The 20,370-nt window shown below is 38.4% G+C and overlaps 1 long non-coding RNA gene across 2 annotated transcripts in view; it reads left to right on the forward strand.

The window, feature by feature from the left end:
* LOC128085768 (uncharacterized) overlaps nt 1-20,370 on the forward strand; it is a 195,143-nt gene that overhangs the window by 46,917 nt on the left and 127,856 nt on the right. The gene's annotated exons all lie outside the window — the stretch shown is intronic.

Below are 20,370 nucleotides of genomic sequence, written 5' to 3' on the forward strand. Positions count from 1 at the left end.
GTTTTTTGAGGCCAAGCTTCTCTCTCTTTCTTCATGTCACTTGTCAAAGGGAAGTGGAAGAGAAAAATCTGTTCTTTTTATCCTTGCTTTTTCTTTGACAGTGATGTTAGACAGTATCCTGGAACAGGAAATAGGATTTCAGTGGGAAGTACTGAACTTTGCAAGTAATGGTGAAGGAGATGACTGTGTCATCAGTTAACCATGAGCTGAGCATTAGCCATGAGGTTGGCAACATCTCTTTACACTGTGAAAAAATGATGGGGAATGCCACTCTCCTCCAGTACTTTCCCTCTCGATTCTTCTTTCAAATGGTCCAGGCAGACCTGTTCATCTGAGATACGGAGGACAGATCTTTGTGAAGGTCTGATACATTGATCTCTGTATGAACTAAGGTTCACTAAGTTTCTAATAGGAAGACTGCAAGTAATGAGGTTCCGTTGGGCGCTGGAGCTCATGTACTGTCAGTTCTGTAGCATTTCCAAACCATTTCACAAAGTGCCCAAATTTATGAGTAAAAAACATTTATTGATCCTGATTGGAGTCACCAGTAGTGCCCAATATTCCTGTCATAGGCTGAGAATGGTCTGAGGTCACATTTTAATTCTTGATATATTGGCTTGGATCTCAGATAAATACATTCTTAGAGGAAGCACTCTTCCTCAAAATCCTTATCAAATTCCAAGTCAGCTTATCACCACTCAGTTCTCCAAATCTTTCTTAGAGACAGTCTGATCTACCTGTAGATGTCTCTGTTCATTGCAGGGGAGTTGGGCTATATGGCCTTTAAGAGTCCCTTCCAACTCTAATGATTTTATGATTCTCTGAAAATCAGGAAGTTTTAGCTGAGGTAGCAAAGGAGCGATAATGGCAGGTGCTGCATGGTAGGGGAAATGCTTGGAGAGGGGAGAACTGCCTATGATGCCTGTGGATGAATCAGAGCAAGAGGCAGAAGCAGAAAGAACAGGAACTGAACTGTAAACTTGGAGAGCCTGTGCAGGGCATCTATCCAAAAAACAGATTCTCGCTTTATAAAGTGTAAGAACTGAGTAAATTTTGAGTTATATGGCTATAATTCCATTGCTGGATTGTGGTGACTGTATAAGGCCACTTGAGTTTTGCTATTATAGTTTACGACATCACTTCAATCCCTGGGTGGATTTACAGCACTGTAATTTTTTACAGTCATGAGCTGTTTATTTTTCTATTTGCAGCAGTGCATCACTAGAGATACTGATAACACTCACCTAATTCTATCATATAGTTCTCTACATTCTTGCATGGGTTTTTTTTGTTTTTTTGGTTTTTTTTTTTTGCAGAAAAAATTGAAGTCATTCTTTAGGATCAGTGTACTCCTAAAAGGGGGGAAGCTGCATCATCTGCCTCTCTTTGTCTGTGTAAAGACTGTTTAATTTAGCAACTGTTTGTCCAGACACAGGAAGGCATAATGACTTCCAATCTCACACGGCGGTAGGACAAACAGCTGTAAGACTCCCACACTCATGTATTTCTTTTTCTTCCCCCCTGCTGCACATTAATTTCTCAATTAAGGTTCATCTCACTCGCCTCTTGCACAGGATGCCACCATAATAGAAGGCTGAGGGGCGGCCAGCGTGGTGCATTTCATGCAGAAACATGCAGGGCTTGGTCTTGATACCACACTGCTGCAACCCCATGGATTTGGGTTCAGAACAGATGGACTTAACAGTTAATTTGATTAGTTGTGTGTATGGCAGGGAGGTAATCACAGTGAAAGGGGAGGAACACGGTAGGTAGCTAATTTAAGTGTCATGCTCTGTGCTGCTGCAGTGTCACAGCCGTGTTCTGCTCCGCAGGTAATTGTGCCAATTATTTAGTGCAAATAGATAACTTGTGTCTAACAGTGAGCTCAACGGGACATCCACCCATTGTACCTTGAGAGTGGGACAGCACAAACTTGGCAGTGCTGGGCAGCTATTTGGGAGAGTTAAAAAGATTTGAATGGAGAGGTGGGGGATGCCCAGAAGCCATTGATTGTGATGGAAGTAGTTGACCTTGGCATTTAGAAAACTCAGTGTCCCTGCTTACATCTTTCGGTATGACTTGCAATGATATCACTGCAGGTCATAAAGTTTGTCTGCGGCTAAAAGGAGCAGAACCTCTGTCTCCACAGGCAAACTGATTGGTGTGTATTGGACAAGTCTGCAGGACGGTGGTTTTAGATGAACACAAATTATCAGAATGGACTTCTGTTAGGAATACCAAGTTATCTTCAGTTCTACTCCAGAAAATTATCACTGCCGAGGCACAGGATCTGCCACATGTGGGAGATTTTTTTTGTTTCCCTTTGTTTTGAGCAATGAGACACTAAATTTGAACCATGATAATCATTTAGTTTTGTTTTCATTATGGGATGTGAAGAAATACACAAATAAATCCATCTTGATATAGCCCTGCTTTGCAAAGACATCCAACATCAGACTTTTGCTTAGAAAAAACAACCATGCATCCCCATGCTTGAGATTAAATCTACAATCTACTGATTTTGATCATAATTCATATTTTCAGGATGTAGTTTTAATTGAATACCTGTAAGCTAAGATGGCTAGACATTAACAGATGGATTTTAGCTCGTGCCCTTCTAAACACTGTTAAATACAATACATATTGCAGTCTCAAATGAGTCAGTTTTTGTCAGAATTTTGTGTGCTCTATCCTAGGTAAGCTTATGGTAGTACCTAAAACAGCACAGAGTTTTCTAGATTATAGTTATGTACAGACCTTCAATGTTGGTAAAATATCTTAATTATGATATCAAGCAGTAAAGTATCTAAATTAGGATACAATTTGGTTATCATTCTTTTAGTGCACACAGTGCTGTACACTGGAACAACGATAACAAAAAAAAAACAGCTTTAAAGGATTTATTCAGCATTCTCTCTATTTAACCACATGGGGGCATGAGATGTTTATTTAAGAGAACTTTAGACAGAGGATTGGGAGATAAAAATTGGTAGCAAATCATACTGGTAAACATACAAGAATTGTCACTTGCTCATTAGCTTTCTGTTTGCAATTAAAAATAAATAGTAATTGTGGTAAATGTCCTTAAACTAAGATATATCTTAAAAAACCAACCAAATATACAAAATACCAATGTCAATAAGAAAGATTATGAAATCAGGTTTTAAACATTCCCATTAGTTAACTTGGCCTTTAAGTATATTTTTATGATACTATTTTGAATTCTAGTGGCTCTGTAAACAAAATCAGAAATCCTCCATATAACCCTACACATCTGACTTAAATAACCTGGACGTTTAAATTAAATGAAAAGGAGGCTGCTCTGATATATAGTGACCTAGATCTGGAGTAAATCCATTTCATTAATTGGTTAGAAGACAATAATTTTTGTTCACTTGCAAGATTAGTAATATGCTCTATACATTTAGGCCCAGATCCAACGAAGCACATAAAGTCATAGTTAATGATGTTAAATACTTGAGTAGTTTTCCTTGAACATATGTCGTAAGCTGAGTACATCTTGAAGTACATTCCAGCACAAGGAAAGTGACACAATCAAACCTTTAATTAGTTTTAAAATGGAATTCAAAATGCAATGCAATTCTTTGCACTTTACGCTGAAAAAAATGCATGCTATAAGACTCTCTTGGGATAGAGATGACTAAACCTATTTATCCACTTTGGTTTCCAAAAGGAATGAATGCTCATTGTTTTCTGATGTAGTTTTACTCAAATTTATAAAATTATATTGGTCAGACAACTGGTTTATCTAAAGCAGAATATTTACATGAATATTTTCAAGTCTGTTATTTTATGGACTTTTTTATTTATAAGATAATTTGTGCATTTTAGTGGTGTTTAAGAGAACACTGTGGTGTTTACGTCTGCTTCTGTAATGATAAATCAAAGCAAAATGAACAGCATTAACACCATATAAACCAGAGTTCACAGTACCTGAAAGTTTGTTTCTTTTTAAAACAAACCAACCATCAGGATTTTGTACTGCACGTTTCCGATTCTTATATTTAACACCTACTTGCTTCGAAGGAGCCATATGTTTAGGTCTTTTATTTGGAGATACTGTTTGCTTTCCTCACTGCAGTTCTTAGTGTGTGTCTCTGATGTACCGGTCTCCATCAAGCAAGACTGTGTGCAGGTGAATTCTAACAGGGAACGCTGTCCTCCTGTTCCCTGCAGAAAGAGTAACCAGAAAAAAGCTCTTCTGAGTTCAAACCATACATCATCAAAGCTTGGAGTACTTTGGTATAAAATCATCTTTGTTGAAAATATATTTTTGCAAGGAGACAAAATAATGCTTAGATTCACAGCAGGTAGAGACAAAATTATTCCTGAACATAATGTAGCTAGTATAGCACAGTGAAATTGATTCCTGAAATAGCAGACTACAGCTGTTGAATATACTCTCTTAAGCTACAAAACCTTATTTCAATGCCTTGTTTTAGATCCTTCTTGATTGCTTCAACATTTTCTCTTGACACCTTGCATTTTTAAGTGTTCTGTGAAAGCTTACCTGAAAATCCTGCCCAATGAATGCGGAAATAACCAAGACTGTTGTTTGTCTCGCATAAATAAAGAAATGCATGTGTTCCCTGATTGTGTTGTTACTCAGAATTAAAGCAGACACTGAGACAAGCAAGCATAGGATCAGTCCATGTTACAGCCTTACTCTAGCAAAATGCCCACTGACACCAAGAAAGCAGCCTTTGTCCCCAAAGTAAAGTCTTTAGTATGTCTGACTGTGTTTATATTCCCTAATATGCCTGTTCCTTGCTAGCAATGAAGCATTTGCATGTTTCAATCTCTAAAGCTATCAGTTGATCTATAGGCTTTCTGAAATGAATGGGGCAGTGAACATGGTGTCAGATACTCTTTTCCGGTAAGTTTTTCTGATCCACTAATGCATCAAATATATCTGAATTTACTGTTCACATAACATTTTATGGAACATTGTTAAGCCAATTTGGCTGATAACTACTGTAACCTTTTTAGTAAATTACAGCACACGGAGGTCATTATTCATGGATGTGGTTTGCTGTAACATATACTATACAATGATGCCATGACATCCTTCAAACATGAAGGAAGAGAAGGCAGTTTGTTGGTTTGGGGTTTTTTTTTTTTTTTTTTTTTTGTTGGTTGGTTGGTTTCAAAGATTTCTTCTTCATAAGCAGAGAATTAATTAGAGAGAATGATTTAATATTGCTCTGCCTCAAAAGCAATGCAATCTTGGGAAAGGATCAGATTGTCCCCCTAAATTGGCTACCACTGTCCTGACTTCGTATTGTTTTAAAATGAAACATCTGATACATTCTCCAGCTGGGATGTTATTTTGTTTCTCTTGACAAAGTGATTCAAAATTCACTGGAAAATAAGCTGAATGGGAGAGGGATGTTCTTTTTTTCCCCATAGACATGTGGAGCTTTCTTTCAAAGCTGATGTGATCTTTCATCTGGACAAGAAAGGCTTTGATCCAAGCTCTAAGATTCCCCTATCTCCCAGTTAATTGGTGTTAGTGAGGTAGGTTTGACAGTCCCTAACGCAGTCTCTTGAATGCCTTACTCTGTTAAGACCTGCCTTTTGTGGCTCTGTCATCTCAAAGACATCAGCTTTCTCTCACTTGACTTCTGGCCTGGTGGTGATGGTTACAGGTTTTATTTGCTTTCATTATTTTCTCTTGTAAAGCCATTGAATGCCAACAAAGAAAAAACACTTTCTAAACCAAGAAAAACCAGGCTTTGGGTTTCACAAAAAATCATAATAAGAGAGAGGGGAAGGAGGATTGCATTAAAAAAGCAGTTTTTCATGTTTTAAGATCTTGACTGCATTTTAGTGTGGTCATGTCTGCTTTCCTGTAATACATTTATTAAATGAAACAATAAAAGCAAGCTCCTACCACATCACTTATACACTGTGTTGTTACTATTCTCTAAAAAAAAAAAAAACACTCATTTTTTAATCACAATTTTAGTGTGAATTATTTAAACAAGATCTGTGCCCTTTTTACATGATAGGACAAAGGAGAAGAAATGAAATCTTACCTTCCCCCCTGTTTAGCCATCCGTTTTCCAAAGAAACTAATTGCACTTTTTCTCAGGCAATGTAAAAACAGCAATTACTGAGACAAACTTAGTTATTAACAATGTGCATTTATCTCTAAAAACATGTTCCTTTCATTTAGAACTACAGAAAAAAATCTGTGCCTAGAAGGCTATGATTTTTTTTCCTACAATAGTGTCTAATCTTATATATTATGCCTTTGCTTTAATCCTGTCCACTTCTATGCTATTCCAACTACAACAAAGCTACAACTTCATCAGACAGTGCAATTGTTTTGCTTTCCTGTGTATGACTAGGAATCAGCATCTCACATAGGAGAAAAGGTTGCTTAAGTAATTGATCCAATACGATTCCATCAGAAGATACACCATCATGTTTTTGAGCACTGACAATTTGCCAGCTTGTCTTTAAGGTACAAGAAAGAGTATGAACTGGAATGAGTATGAGTACAGAACAACTCTTTCCATTTAGGTACTATACTGAGCTGTTGTATCGCTTTGGTTGCTGGCAGACAGTTCCCCAAACCAACAGCTATTAACCAATTCCATTACAGAAAAGAGTCTTTGTCTCCACATTAACTCAACAGAGCAGAACTACATTTTGGAAAGAGTGTAGCATGTTAGTACCTGTTTATTGTCTGTGAAGCTGGGGGATAAACTTAGTCATGGCCCTGACATCTGATCAAGAGAGAGTATTTGAATTTCAATGTTGAAAATATCAGTGATGAAAGTAGAGATTCCCATCTAGGAGACAAAAAAAGCCCAACAACACAGCAATAGTCATTATTAGCTGGTATGTTTGAACTGTGTGACAGCAATAACTCTGAAGATGTTATTGATCTTAGCAGCTAGTGGTTTCATATTGATTAGAAACTGATATACTTCTGACACACACATATCCATTTTTCTCAGAAAATACCTCATCTTTTTTCTCTAGGTTCATCTCTGTAGCGAAGATGTCTGGAGCAAAGAGTTCAGTGAGATACTATTAGGTTCTGCATCACACAGATTTTTTTTTTAGCATTTCTTCTTCCAAAAAGCTGACGAAAAGTAGTACTTTTGAACTGCAGTAAACATATCTGCAGTGTATTAGGTTTGATTGTATGTAGGAAGTTCAACTTCAGGAGGAAAGAAAGAAAAATCAAATGAGGCTGTAAAAATAGTTTTCCAAGATTGAAAAATAAAATACTGTAAACAATAAGAGAAGGCAGGATGTAAATGAAGGTACTGAATGACTGATGATTGCTATTCAGGTACAAGACAAAAGAGTGTTAAAATAGCCCATTTTCTGCTTATCCAAGAAGTACTTAAGGATCAAACTTCTTCTCACAAATAATGCTGACATGCCTGAATTTAAACACCCAGTGTTTCGTGGATATTGAGTTTGTTTAACAGTGGTTCATTTGCAGGTTTGAGGAGATGGGGGCAGGCATATATGTGCTGTGGTAAATGCTTTAATGAGGAGGTCAATTACCCAGTGCTGGGTTGATGGTCCTGACGGAGCTCAGAGCGTTTAGCCTACTCTGGGCTGACCTGTTCTATGCACACATGAGCTTCTCCTCCAATGGAATGGAGCATCTAATCTCTTTTTACATGAGATTTGCAGTTTTGTAGATGCCATTTTCTAGGTGACATTTTCATGCCAAGGGCTTCCTGGCTTTTTGAAACAATCTCAGACTCCTATTTTTGCCGGTTAAGTATGAAGAAATGAAGGACTTGGGGATCATTGATCCAGTTCTGTGACTGTTAATCACTATTCTGGAGTATGAAGAAGAAAACATACAAAATTAAGTTTGTTAAGCAGCCACTGTTTAGTGACTGCCCGTGGCTTTGAATTGGGTATTTTTGGTGGTTGGATTATTTCTAAGGGGTGCAATAGCTTGTCTTTGGAACAATAGTTTTTAATTTTTTTTTCATTGACTGACTTCTTCAGGAAAGTATAACAAATGTAGTTATCACATTCTGGCATCCTGAGACAAGTTTCAGGCTGTTTCCATATTACTATTGGAATCTGAGACCAGTGGAGATTTGGGACAGTTGTTGAGTTACATACATAAGCTCAAAATCTCCTACATGAGCTTAGAGTTTTTCACGTGTTTAAGTACATAGGATTGATTCAAAGTGACTTTGATGAAATAACCAGGCTTTATACATTAGACATGAAAGCCATTTCAATAAATTCCAGTTCATATTTAGGTCTGGCATTTTCAGGATCTACTCTTAGCTCATTTCCTTTCAACAAAATTGGAACTGTGCTTTACCAACTTTTCAAGAATTTCCAGAGAAATACCTTTAGAGAAAAGAAGTCTGACTGAAGAATGTACTTGCTTTCTTTACTTATTTACAGTTTCAGAAACAAAACTGGACAGCTTTTCACTTTTAACCTCTTTAGGGCTGAATGTGTGAGAAAGTTCAGTTACATTTGGAGAAGTTTCAATTTACGCACTGCTATCATTTTTGACTGGCATAAACATTATCTCATTAGGGTATCAAGGAAGACTGACATGTACAGGGGAATAGCATCTATTGTTTATTTTTACTATATATTGGGATAATCTGTGAATCCCTAGTGGAGCTGTAACTCTGCACATGCTGATTAGAAGCATTAAGGAAATTAACATTAAGCTCTATTAATGGCTTAAGGGAATCTGACTAAACAAACACTGAGCAATAAATGGGAGTCTCAGACTGCATGACTTTCCTTGTAACTACTCTAATTAATTGCTACAAAAGATTAATTTTATAATACTGCATGAATATCACAGGGAAATGGCTTAATGATTTAAGTGTTATGTGTCTCCCTGGGAGATGCAGGTTCAGTTCTTCAGGAGGCTATTGTCAGCCTTCCAAAATAGAATAGCCACAATTAATTTCTTGTATTTTTGGCTGCTCTCTGATAGTTTTGTGTCCTTCCTATATTGTGGCACCCAAACTGCACCCAGTGCTGGATGTGAGGTTGCACAGCACAGAGCAGGGCGGGACAACCCTCCTCTCACCAAGTGCTGGGCATGGGGCACCTCAGGGCACAGTTGGCCCTTTGGGCTGCCAGGGCACACTGCTGGCTCACATTCTACTTACCCCCCAGTTCCCTTTCCATGGGGCTGCTCTCCAACCACTCGCCCCACAGTTTATACATTACTCTGTGCAAGTGTAATTAGCTGCAATTAATTGCACTGGCTTCTGAATCAGGATGTGACAGAAGGATAATTTAGTGTGCTTGGAATTTCAGCAGAGCAGGATCCTAGCTAGGTTAATAAAGGGTTTTCTTTGTGAAATATGCTAGACAGATGAATGTAGACTCCCTTTGCATAACCTCTCTTTTGGTCAGTAGTTCAATTCTGCCCAAGAGGAGCCCAGAAATGTAATATAGCCTGGATCATAAAAAGACTTTGAACCCAGAAAGCACTTTCTTCTTGGACTGAATTAACAGAGTTCAGTGACACCTTTTTTTTTATGCTGCTCTGCTACTGCATATAAACCAGGACCTACAGGAGTCCAAACTGGAACTTTGAAGTTAGACAAGAGAGCAGTCATCTGGGAACTCAGACAGAACGGGACTCATAACAGGTAATATTATCTACTTCAAATTTAGTTATCCACCTGAGGTAGTTGAGTTGACTCTCTTTGTAACCTAGAGAGAAAAATGTCACTTTTCAGTACAATTTCTCTGACTTTGAGACTTGTACTTTAGGACAAGGAATCTGACACCCACACTCTCTCAATAATACCCCTGATTTTGGTGATATGAATTCCTACTCCAATACTGCAATCAGTCTGGTGTTTTCATAGCTACCAGTATAGTATGCCAGTGCCATAGCTAAGTCCTGTTGCATTTACATGCATGGTTTTAGTGACATCAATTTAAGACAACATGATTTTGATTAGCTTCAGTAAAGGCAATGAATCCAAGTCACATTATTTTGTGTTTACAAAGCCACATGCACAGGAAGTGCTGTGATAGCTCAGCTGATATGTAACACCCTAACTGCATATCTGAGCCCAAGGGTTATCATTCAGTCTTGCTAATCACCTCAGTGAAGAACTGTCAAGCAGAACAATGTCCCTCTACTTGTAGATCTTGGCTGGAGCTTTTCTTATTTGATGGCTGGTCTGGTCTTTCCTCTCCAAAAACTTGTGAATTGAATCCAATAATTATTCTTGGTTTATTTTGACAAGTGTTTCAATTGCTTCCTCCTCACAGAATATTTATCTACATGAGCCAAGTTGAAGGCTTATATTTGAAAGAAAATGAATGGTAAAATAAGACTTTGCATTCAGAATTAGGCACCTAACCAGCTGACCTGATTTTCAAAAATGCCAATTGCCCAGAAAAGGCTTCAAGTTCTAAAGACCATTAAAAGAATCTTAGCTTTATAACTGTTATTACAACGATAACTTATGATATGTATTAACGTAGCATGCTGGAATGGACAAAGACTCATTGTGCAAGGCACTGTATTGCTATGGAGAAGAAAGTTACATGGATTAAAATTCCAACTGTCTTTTCCTTGGTGGAAACAAACACAAAATACACCCACCTAACACTGGTAACCCCTCTTTGGAAAATGTCTGTCAACTATTCAGATATCCTACTTTCTAAATGAGTCAGTCAAAGCCTTTGATGGGCAGAGGAGAACCAAGAAGCTCTGTCCTGTCCACCCCGTCATTTCTGAGATCCCTCTGAACACCAGTTAGGGATCCTCTCTGTTGCTCTCCAGCCCTGGGCATGTCTCAGTCACACAGTATGATCCCAGCTATCTTTCATCAGGCAGCACTAATAGCTTTGGCTGACGTGACTGGTCCTTTTCTTTGTGGCTGTTTCTGTGCCTTTCACATCTGATCAAAAATGTTTACAAAGGTGCAGTCAGTGGATGAAGGTGGTGGGAGCAGAAGAAATCCAATTTTGTTTGGAAACGTTTTCAGAGCTTAATTAGTAAGGAGGGGGGTAGAAAGGGGGAATGAACAGGTGGTGTATTATTCTGCCAGGAATCTTCAAAAACAAGGGAGTGCACATTGTTAGTTTGCTGCTGAATGAAAAATGAGAAGTTCAACAGTACCTGGATACCTAAGAACAAGTGAGATGTGGAGTTAGGATCAGATTAATGCACACATACATACTCAGAAATCTGCATAGGAAAAAAATAAATTCTCTTTTTTGCCCAGAGGGGGACAGATCACAGCTCTGCATCTGAGATTTACATGGATTCATATTCATTACATTAGCAGTAGCCACATTTAGCAGCGATTCCCAAAGGAGCAGAAAAATGATGGCCTAGAAGAAAGCTGCCACATTTCAAACTCTCCAGCTGTGCCTTGCCACTATTACTACATTCCACTGCCAAATGCAGTAATTTATGAATTTGTCTTTTTTATCTGCAAAAAATGTTAATTTACAGAATAAAAAGAAGAATAGGAAAGGACTAACATGGTTAGGAAAGGAATGTCTGTATTTCCTTTTAACTGCTTTGTAACTATTTCTTAGATGCTGTAAATGTTATTTGTGCTCACAAGATCATCATTATTTTGCATTATATGCTTAAAAGAAAGCAGGGGTGCCAGCAGAAAGCGCATCTCTGATTACAAAAGAGTCATTTTAAAGAGATGGTAGCCCAGCAAGACTACAGCAGAGTTTGAATAAATAGAGAATGAATTATGAATGGTAATGATTTTTTTGTTTTGCTTTGTTTATTTAAGTACTGTGTGCCATGAAAGAATAATAGGTATTGCAGTTGTCTCAGAAAAGCTGTTATGTGTTATAATGGACAGAACTTTCCATATGCATCTGTTTCAGTGAGGCAGAGTATGACCCATACATTTTCTGTGTGAAATTACTCAAGGATAATCATCGTAAGCTTTCTGATGGCAAAAGGGAAATTATTCCTAATTAAATAGTTTTCTCTTCCTCAGCATTGCTGCTGAGAGTATCATGCTGAGCTACCTACAGTATCACTAAAAGAATTGACTCTTGCAGGCTGAAAAGCGTGTTCTAATAGTGTCCCTAATGCTCTGATTCTGTTTTACAGTGTTTTTATTTTCAAACGAAGAGAAACAGAGTGTATACATTTGTGAATTTTATAGGATTTCTTAACACTGGAGACTGTAAACAGAGCTTCCCGTAGAAGCTTCTGTACCTCATAAGACACTGGCTTAGAGTTCAGAAGCAGTTCTGCCAAGGCTTTCTTATGTTACTGTTTAATAAGTCAATTCAGAACTATCACAGAGATGCAGGATAAACCCCTTCTAATTCAAAGAGGCTGGCTACACTGGTGTTGAAAGGAATGAAGATCCTTCTCATAGAGCAGTGAGAGCAGTTTGCATCCACAAATGTCTTCCAATGGGTCAGTGCGTAGAGCTGTAAAAAACCCTCATGCGCTCCTTTGTGAACAGGCATCTATAATTTTGACTAAGCCTGATGTCTCCTTTCTGGTGCTCAATGATTCCTAATTTTATGGGCTTCTTAATTATGCAGATTTTCCATTTTAAAGGTTTTTTTTTCTTAATTTTCCATTTCCTGTTTTTATAATGTCTCAAGACATGTCAAGAGACATAAGGATTGTCTTTTCAATGTCTCATTGTGAGACACATGTGAGGCTGGTGGTGTAGCCTGCCTCACAGAGCTCAGTCAGTACTGAGTTATCTAAATTCCGCCTAGGTTTCCTGGCCAGTGATGATATGAAGAAAATAGTAGTGACTTTGTGTCCTACCTCAACAGGTCATTTAAATATCTTGTTGATTGCTCTTGTGGAGCATTTCTCTTTAATTCACTTTGAGGTTTCTTCCGCTCACTTTATGTCATGCCTTTTCTTTTCTCCTATAGAGAATGCTGAAAATAACTATCTTCCAAGTTCATTCACTGCTAGTATTTAGGGACTGTGAACAAAAGTCTTCTTTTGCTTACAGACCTTTCATCATGCCCCTGATTTCAGTCAAGGTATGTAGGATTTACACCAGTGTAAAAGAAATCAACACATGACCCATGACAGAGGCTGCTTATCAGTCTTTTCTCTAGGCTGTGTAAATTAATTTTTCTTGAGTCTCCTCTTGGCAGCATAAATTATGAGGCAAAAGCCTGTAATTCACTGCTAGGTGAGCAGCAGTAACTCCCCCTCTACCACTTTCCTGCCAAAATTATGGGAGAATAGCTGGTGATCTCAGCTCATATTTGCATGGCATGAACAAGAACGAGTCAGAAGAATGATGGCTCAGATGGCACAAAAGACCTGGACCCAATGTTCCACTTCCTTGCATCCAACAGGGGGAAAATGCATGGGAGAACAAAGAAGCACTGATATGCACTTTTGTTTCTTTTTCCATTTTTAACATGAAAAGAGCAGTATATTAATGTCATATAGAAATAGTGTGCTGATGAGCACACAAAATATTGAGCTGGAGGTTCTTAGTTACTGAATTTGCATCACCAAGGTTTCCTTCTTTCTTCTTTGATTCAAGAGCTCCACGTAAATATTAACTATAGCTATCAAGAGGCAGAATAAAGTTTCAAGAGACCCGGCTATTGGCTATTGTCCCTTTAAATCACTTAAATATTTCTACTACAGTGTGTTCTAAAGGTTATGCCTTTAAAGAGTGCTGTCTGATGGAAGCCTAAAAAACCACACATATTGCTGCTCCTTTTGGTCCAAGGGCTACATGGGCAGCTCTTGGGCATGCCCATGGGCAGCTGCCCCAGAATTTGCCCGTAACTTCCTCTGGCTGCTCACCAATAAAGGATCAGCCATTCCCTCAAGAGAGCTGAAGTGGCTCAGCTGTCAAAGAGCAGATCTTGAGAGACAAGAAGCCCTGTAAACCCTTTCTCCATCTCACAGCATCAATGTCACTGTGTAGGCTGTACAATCAGATGGTAAAAGCAAAGAAGCCTGCAGATGACTGTGTTGGCTGACATACTGCCTGTTGTGTTGAAGTCAGACCAACCCAGCTGGCTGAAAATGCTCCTGGCTTCTAGCACAAATCTAGTAATTTCTTGCATTATGCAGGTGGAGGTTGCAGCAGCTTGGATTTTCCTGTTGTTTTGGCAGCCACACAGCTCTAATGCTAATGTATCACCACACTTTTGAAATACATTTAGCTTTTTTATTGGCTTCCCTAATGTAAAAATATTATTATAATCCCCATCTTATTTGGCAACAAGTGAAGGTTTTCTGTTGAAGTTCAGCCCTTACTCTCTGCTGATCTGTGAGAGTGAGTTACTACCTTGTAAGTGACTCACAGGTATTTATTACCCTGTGTATAAAGGTCAGGTTTTAATGTTCTGCATGATATATGCACATGGCTCAAGATCAGGCAGTCTTGAACGATAGATCTTAAATTATGATCCAGTGGAAGAGGAAAGAAATGAGAAATCGCAACTTTTGTTAAACAAGCCTCAAAAAGCACTTGCACATTTGTGAACTGGTGGTGGAAGCTGGCCAGCCTCAGAGGCCGGTTTACAGAGACATGGTCTAGTGCCTCAAGGAGCCCAGCTTGGGTCTCTTGTTTGGCCTTCCTGAAAAGATAACTCTGTGACAGATCCTGGGTCCTGGTTTAGAAGGATGTGTACATGGCAGAAGGCCAACAGAGGCACGTCCCTGCTGTCTGCTTCCTGCCTTCCTTCCCACAGAGGCAAACAGTGGTTGAAAGAGGTGTGTGAGGAATGGGGCTCTCAAATCGCAGAGGCAGGACTGGAGCAGGAAAAAATCTCCTGGTGCTCCACAAGGCTAGCAGTCCCTGTGAGGAGTTCTGCTAATAGTGTAATACAAAACAGTCCAGGACATTGTAGGGGAAAAAAGGGTGGGAGCTGGCCCAAGGCTGCCTCCTTTCCTCTCCTTCTGAACTGCTCTAAGATTTAATTCCATACAGTTGAGGATTCAGCTCTGGGCTTTATATTTTCAATGTTTTTTGCAGAGTACCTAGTTCAGCCTCAAAAGGCCATAAAAATACTTGAGGAATTTTATGTGGCTTTATGTCTGATGAGGAGGATGACTGAAATTCAGGGCTTCTTGCTGCTGCCCAGATGTTGGAGAAAATCAGCTCATAACTTGCTCAGTAAGCTGTAGTTTTGGGTGTCAGCAATAACATGCTGTGACTTTGTTCCGAAATGACAGACCCAAGAGCTGTGGGTTACATATAGCTGTTATGTATTTGGCTATGTGAAAAAAAATAGAGAGTTGGAGGGAAATGTTATCTGCAAACTGTTTTAACCTAAAGTTCTCTGTGTTCTCTCATGTCTTTTACTTCCTGAGAATGGGATTATTTATTCCAGGACTCTGACATGCATAGTACTGAAGTGTATAATGGATCTAAGACTGGGCAACATTTTTTTAATTTGGGAATTGAATCTTGAGCACAAAACTGTGTGATGGTGATTTTAAAGATGTTCAGCTCTTCATGTAGATTTCTGCTATTGCACTTTCTCTGTCCCCTTAGTGCTGAGATTAGCCCAATTTGTAATTCCGTGAAGGAGAGTAGGATTTCTACTGCTGGCAAAGTGTGCTCTATAATAAATAAATAAACCAACGTGGAATTGGAGTTGAGCTGAAAAATTCCAAGACCTTTTATTCTTATTTAAAAAAAAAAAAATTCTAGTTACTCTGAAATGTATATGGAAATATGTCTTTCATACTGGAGAAGGAAATTACAGTGATGATGATGGTTTTTCAGACAGAGAAATGTTAACTGCTTATTGGAAAAAGGAAGCATCATGTCTTGTTCATTTTGAATACATTTTACAGATGTGCCCCATGTTGATTTTAGTCTCAAATATTATTATTTACATTTGATTTATGATTGTGAAACTTCTGAAGCCGTAAAGAAATCAGAACTGAAAATTTGTAGAAAGTAATTTCTTAGTGGTTCTTAAGTATAATTTGTAAAATCAGGTGGAAATTAAATATGTCATAAAAATGACTGTTTTACACTGTTAGCTTAGTTACATTTTTATCCCTATGACTCCTGTATACATATATTCAAAATCAGTGTCATCATCTAAATTCACATTTCTTGTATCAGACAACTGTCTAGCTGATGTAGACCATACTCCCTATTTCAGCTAGTGAATAACTGTTTTAGATCATTTGTTGTGCATTCTAGCAATCAGATGAATCTAAACTTATAAAAAATGATGTATTTTCTTTTCATGTGGAAAAACAAACAAAATGAAACCATCATCTGACATTCCTTGCAAACTGTCCTTGCTAAAGCTGCACACTTCTCTTGCATTTCCTGTCAAAATGTTGGTGAAAGATTAACATTTTTTTTAGACCTAATTGCTTTCTTTCTTCTAGATTACAAGTGAATAGATAAACCTCATTCCCTTACAGTAGCAACTTTATTGCCCTGATCTGATGGTCCTGGTTAAAAACCAATTAGAGCTACACTGACAGCTCTATTTAATCTATTTAATCTCCAAAAATTAGTGCACACATGCTCTGCCTAGAGTTGAGGAAGGTCAGAAAGCCCCACGTAGCTAATATTTCTGTGTTTTTGAGCGGTGTGGTGTAGTCTGGCTGGTGTTTATACAGCCTTGGGCCAGCACTGTACTGTATGGGCACTGCTGGGGCACATCCAGGAAAAAAAGGAGGGCCAGTAGATGATAAGTGAAAGAAACAGAAAAGAATTTTAAAGCCAGCCCCATGCTGATTCATGCTGCCTCTAAGCATTCTTGACTCTAACATTCAGATAGTTCCTTAGTGAACTCTGGGACTTCTTAAGACTGGTGCTGTAGATGAGGTTATAGCAAGGGCAGGCTGAGAACAGCACCAAATACAAGGAAATATGCAGTGGAAGCACCTGGGCCAGTAGGTCAGACTGCTGCCTCCTAAGAGAAACTACAGCAGCAGAGGAGGGAAGGAAGTAAGAGTGATGATGGTAGGTAGTTTCTGGTTGCGAACTCCAGACCATAATACCTTTTCAAACCAGGTATGTCTTTCTTTGCTTCCTATTCCCAGGGAAGCTATAAAAGCAGCTCTGCAGCACTTGCAGTTATGTTTACAGAGAAAATATCGCACACCAAATAAAGTCATTGCTTGGCCCAGGGCACTGGGGGTTAGAGGATAATGCTCCTCTGCCTCTGCTGCCAACCGTAGTCTGGTTGCAGAACCTGCGTTATTATTTATTCATTGACACTGAAGTGTTTCTCTGCAATGTGAAACAGTTAATGGAGATAATGCTGAAAGCAAATAGCTTTCCCCACTTGCTAGTATACCTACGCAGCATCATTCGATCGTATTTATAGAACTTGTTCATTGCAATCTAGTATGTAAAACAGAGAAGTGCTTGAGCTAGTTGGGTGTAATGCTGAGTGGAATCATCAGAAATACCTTCTCTTATTATTATTCATAGGAACAGAAAACAAAGAAAATATCAAAATCTTTCAAAAATAATCACAACTCTTTTATATAAACCTACAGGAATCTTTTTTTGTTCTCTTTGTCTCAGTTTTTGAGGACTCTTGCATTATCTGAGAAATTAAATCCCAAGCCTTAGCTGTGTTCTCATTTTATTAGTCATGTAGTGATAATCTCACAAGGATCTTAATGAGTACAGGAGGAAAAAAACCATCAGCTAAATGGGGGAACTGAGAATGTTCCAGCCTGGTGCCATTACACAGGTCTTAGGGTTTTTTTTTTTGTGCCTGTTCCATAATAGGATGTTTTGCACATTCTTCTCTCAGCAGGTTTTGAACATGAACTTGCATTACTATTCTTACAAAATAATAAACAGCTTTGGGCTATAAAATCTCACAGATTGTTTTCCACAGGAGGGATTTGCATGCTGACTCATTCCTACTATATTTATAACCTATCGCCAAACCACCGCAACTGCAGGATTTCTAATAAAGCTATGGAAATTACATGCCTTGCAATAGGAGTTGAATACATTTACATTGGTAGTATTTTAACATTTCAAAATTTATGGCAGATTACCTTGTTTGTGCATGTCTGGACTTTAATGGTTATTTTTTATAGCAGAAAATAGTAGTTTATGGTGGTATTCCCAGTAGAAGTATTTTATGAATCCGCCATATGGAGTATTACATAAAACTAAACTTGTATCAGTGGTGATTTTATGTAAAGTGAGGCAGTGAATGTTATAAAGAACTAGTGATTACAAAAAATCTTGGAAAATGTGTTTTTTGGATTTTTTTTCTCCCAGTGACTTTTACCTTGTGTTACTAGCAGGACTGCTATTCACTGCTTTTATAAAAAAGAAAAAATCTGCAACGTCTGAGGCAAATAATGGGCATCAAACTTTTACTGAAGGTGACATTCCCTTCCCTACCTGCTCTTTAAGGCATGCTTCATGGAGTTGTGATGTTTGGCATAACAGGTACACGTCATGCTTTACAGAATCATAGAATTGTTTCAGTTGGAAGAGACCTTTGAAGGTCATCTGGTCCAAATCCTCCGCAGTGAACAGGGACACCTACAACCAGATCAAGTTACTCAGAGCCCTGTCTAGCCTGGCCTTGCAGGAAAAGACTAAGAAAATCTGGAATGTCTTTCACTTTTCTCAAAAACAAAACAAAACAAACAAACAAACAAAAAAAAAAAAAAAAAAAAACAAACAAAAAACAAACAAACCAACCCATCTCTACCAGTCCATATATTGTAATCAGAACTACTTTCTGCAGCACTGCTGTATTGTTTTTTACATGTGCCCTTATACAGAGGGAAGGAACAGATTTCTTCTAACAAAAGTTGCAGACAGGAAAAGTATCACAGTAATAAAACTTAAGGAAAGCAGGGCTATTTTCATGAAAATATGTGTTTGCATAAGTATTGACCCTGGGAGGCTGCTCAAGACCTTTAAAAGAACACCTTATGGACTTCAGAGTCATTCAGCAAGGAAGCTGAAGTGAGCCATGGAAAGAAGATAACCGTTGACACCAAAAGAGCAACAGATGGTGCATCCATGGAACAGTTGTCACCAACAGTAGCCTGGAGTGTTCTGCAGGCTGAAACATGTCTGCCTCATTAATTCACTCTTGCGCTGTGAATGCCTATGGACATCAATATATACTAGTTTTATCAGGCTGTAAGGTTCACAGAGGAGATGTTAAGAAGATGGGAAGAGGATAGGAAGAACGAGCTGTAGGTATCTAATCCTACTTCTTTTGTTGATTCCAGCCCTAGCAGAAGCTGCTGGGGAGTTCAAAGCTGCTTTTACTCTCAAGGCATGGAGCATTAGGGATGGTGATCTGGGTAAGTACTGCTTGTCTGCACTTTTCTACTCCTTGCATGGAGGCTTGTTTGTTGCACCAAAATGGTATAAGAATGAAGGCATAAGGTCAGCTCTCATAACTGGGATGCTTTTACTGGGAGACATCCACATCTAAAGGGATCTGAGAGTTTTCTTAGAAGTAGAAAATGGCCAAATCTTGAAGAACAGTCTAGCTCTTATGACTAGAAAACTCAGGCTGTTACATTTGTGTGTAGGCATATCCTGGGAGGCTGTCAACTTCTGAACAATTTTGAGGTCAAATAGAGCCATTTCATCATCTTCTTTGCCATTTCTTTAGTAGCAAGGATCTTTTGTAGCTCATAAAGCTTTCTGCATATATCATGGAAAGGATGCTGTCCCAGCTCTTTTCTTGGGGACAAATTCTCTTCTGACATGCAGGCTCAGAGATGCAGAGATGATCCTTCCTGTTCCCACCAAGAGGGGCTGCCTCTTGGCCTTTCTAGTTGTCTGAATTGCACTCTCTTCACTTTTTCATTAGCTGATGTATCATAGTCTTACAGCTGTCTTCTCTCAATCTAAATTGCACACTAATACTGTACATTATTGATTAAATGAGTCTACAAATGTCTTTTTAATACTGTATGGGTTGATCAGTCTTCTCAGTTAATGTGCAGTACCTCCAGTGGGCTTTAAAACCTAGTGAAGCAGCTTTTTACCAGGTCTAGCTGGGAAAGAAAAAACTGAGTGAGCAGCCATGCTCTCATGCACTCCAAGGTATGTGCCTTTGCAGAGGGGCATTAGCCACATTTTCACTTGCTATGCTAAAAAGCTTTCTGTGATTGTAGGTTTGGATTTTCATAATTACAATTGCTAATCTGAAATTATATTTGAAACAAAAATAATTCATGGGTAATATTTGGTATATATTCTGGTGGCAAAACTGCAATAGCAGAGCTAGTTTAACAACTAATTTGTTTTTTCCTGTGATCTTTTCAGAAAGGAGGTTTCAAAGCTTTCTGATACTTTTTTTTTTTTTTTTTAAATATATAAAGGACTGATACAATTACCTTTCCCAGGTATGACACTTGATGGTAAAAGTAACAGTGCGTAGGTAGCT

The sequence above is a fragment of the Tympanuchus pallidicinctus genome, unplaced genomic scaffold (assembly GCF_026119805.1).
Source record: "Tympanuchus pallidicinctus isolate F22 unplaced genomic scaffold, pur_lepc_1.0 scaffold3, whole genome shotgun sequence".
NCBI lineage: Eukaryota > Metazoa > Chordata > Aves > Galliformes > Phasianidae > Tympanuchus > Tympanuchus pallidicinctus.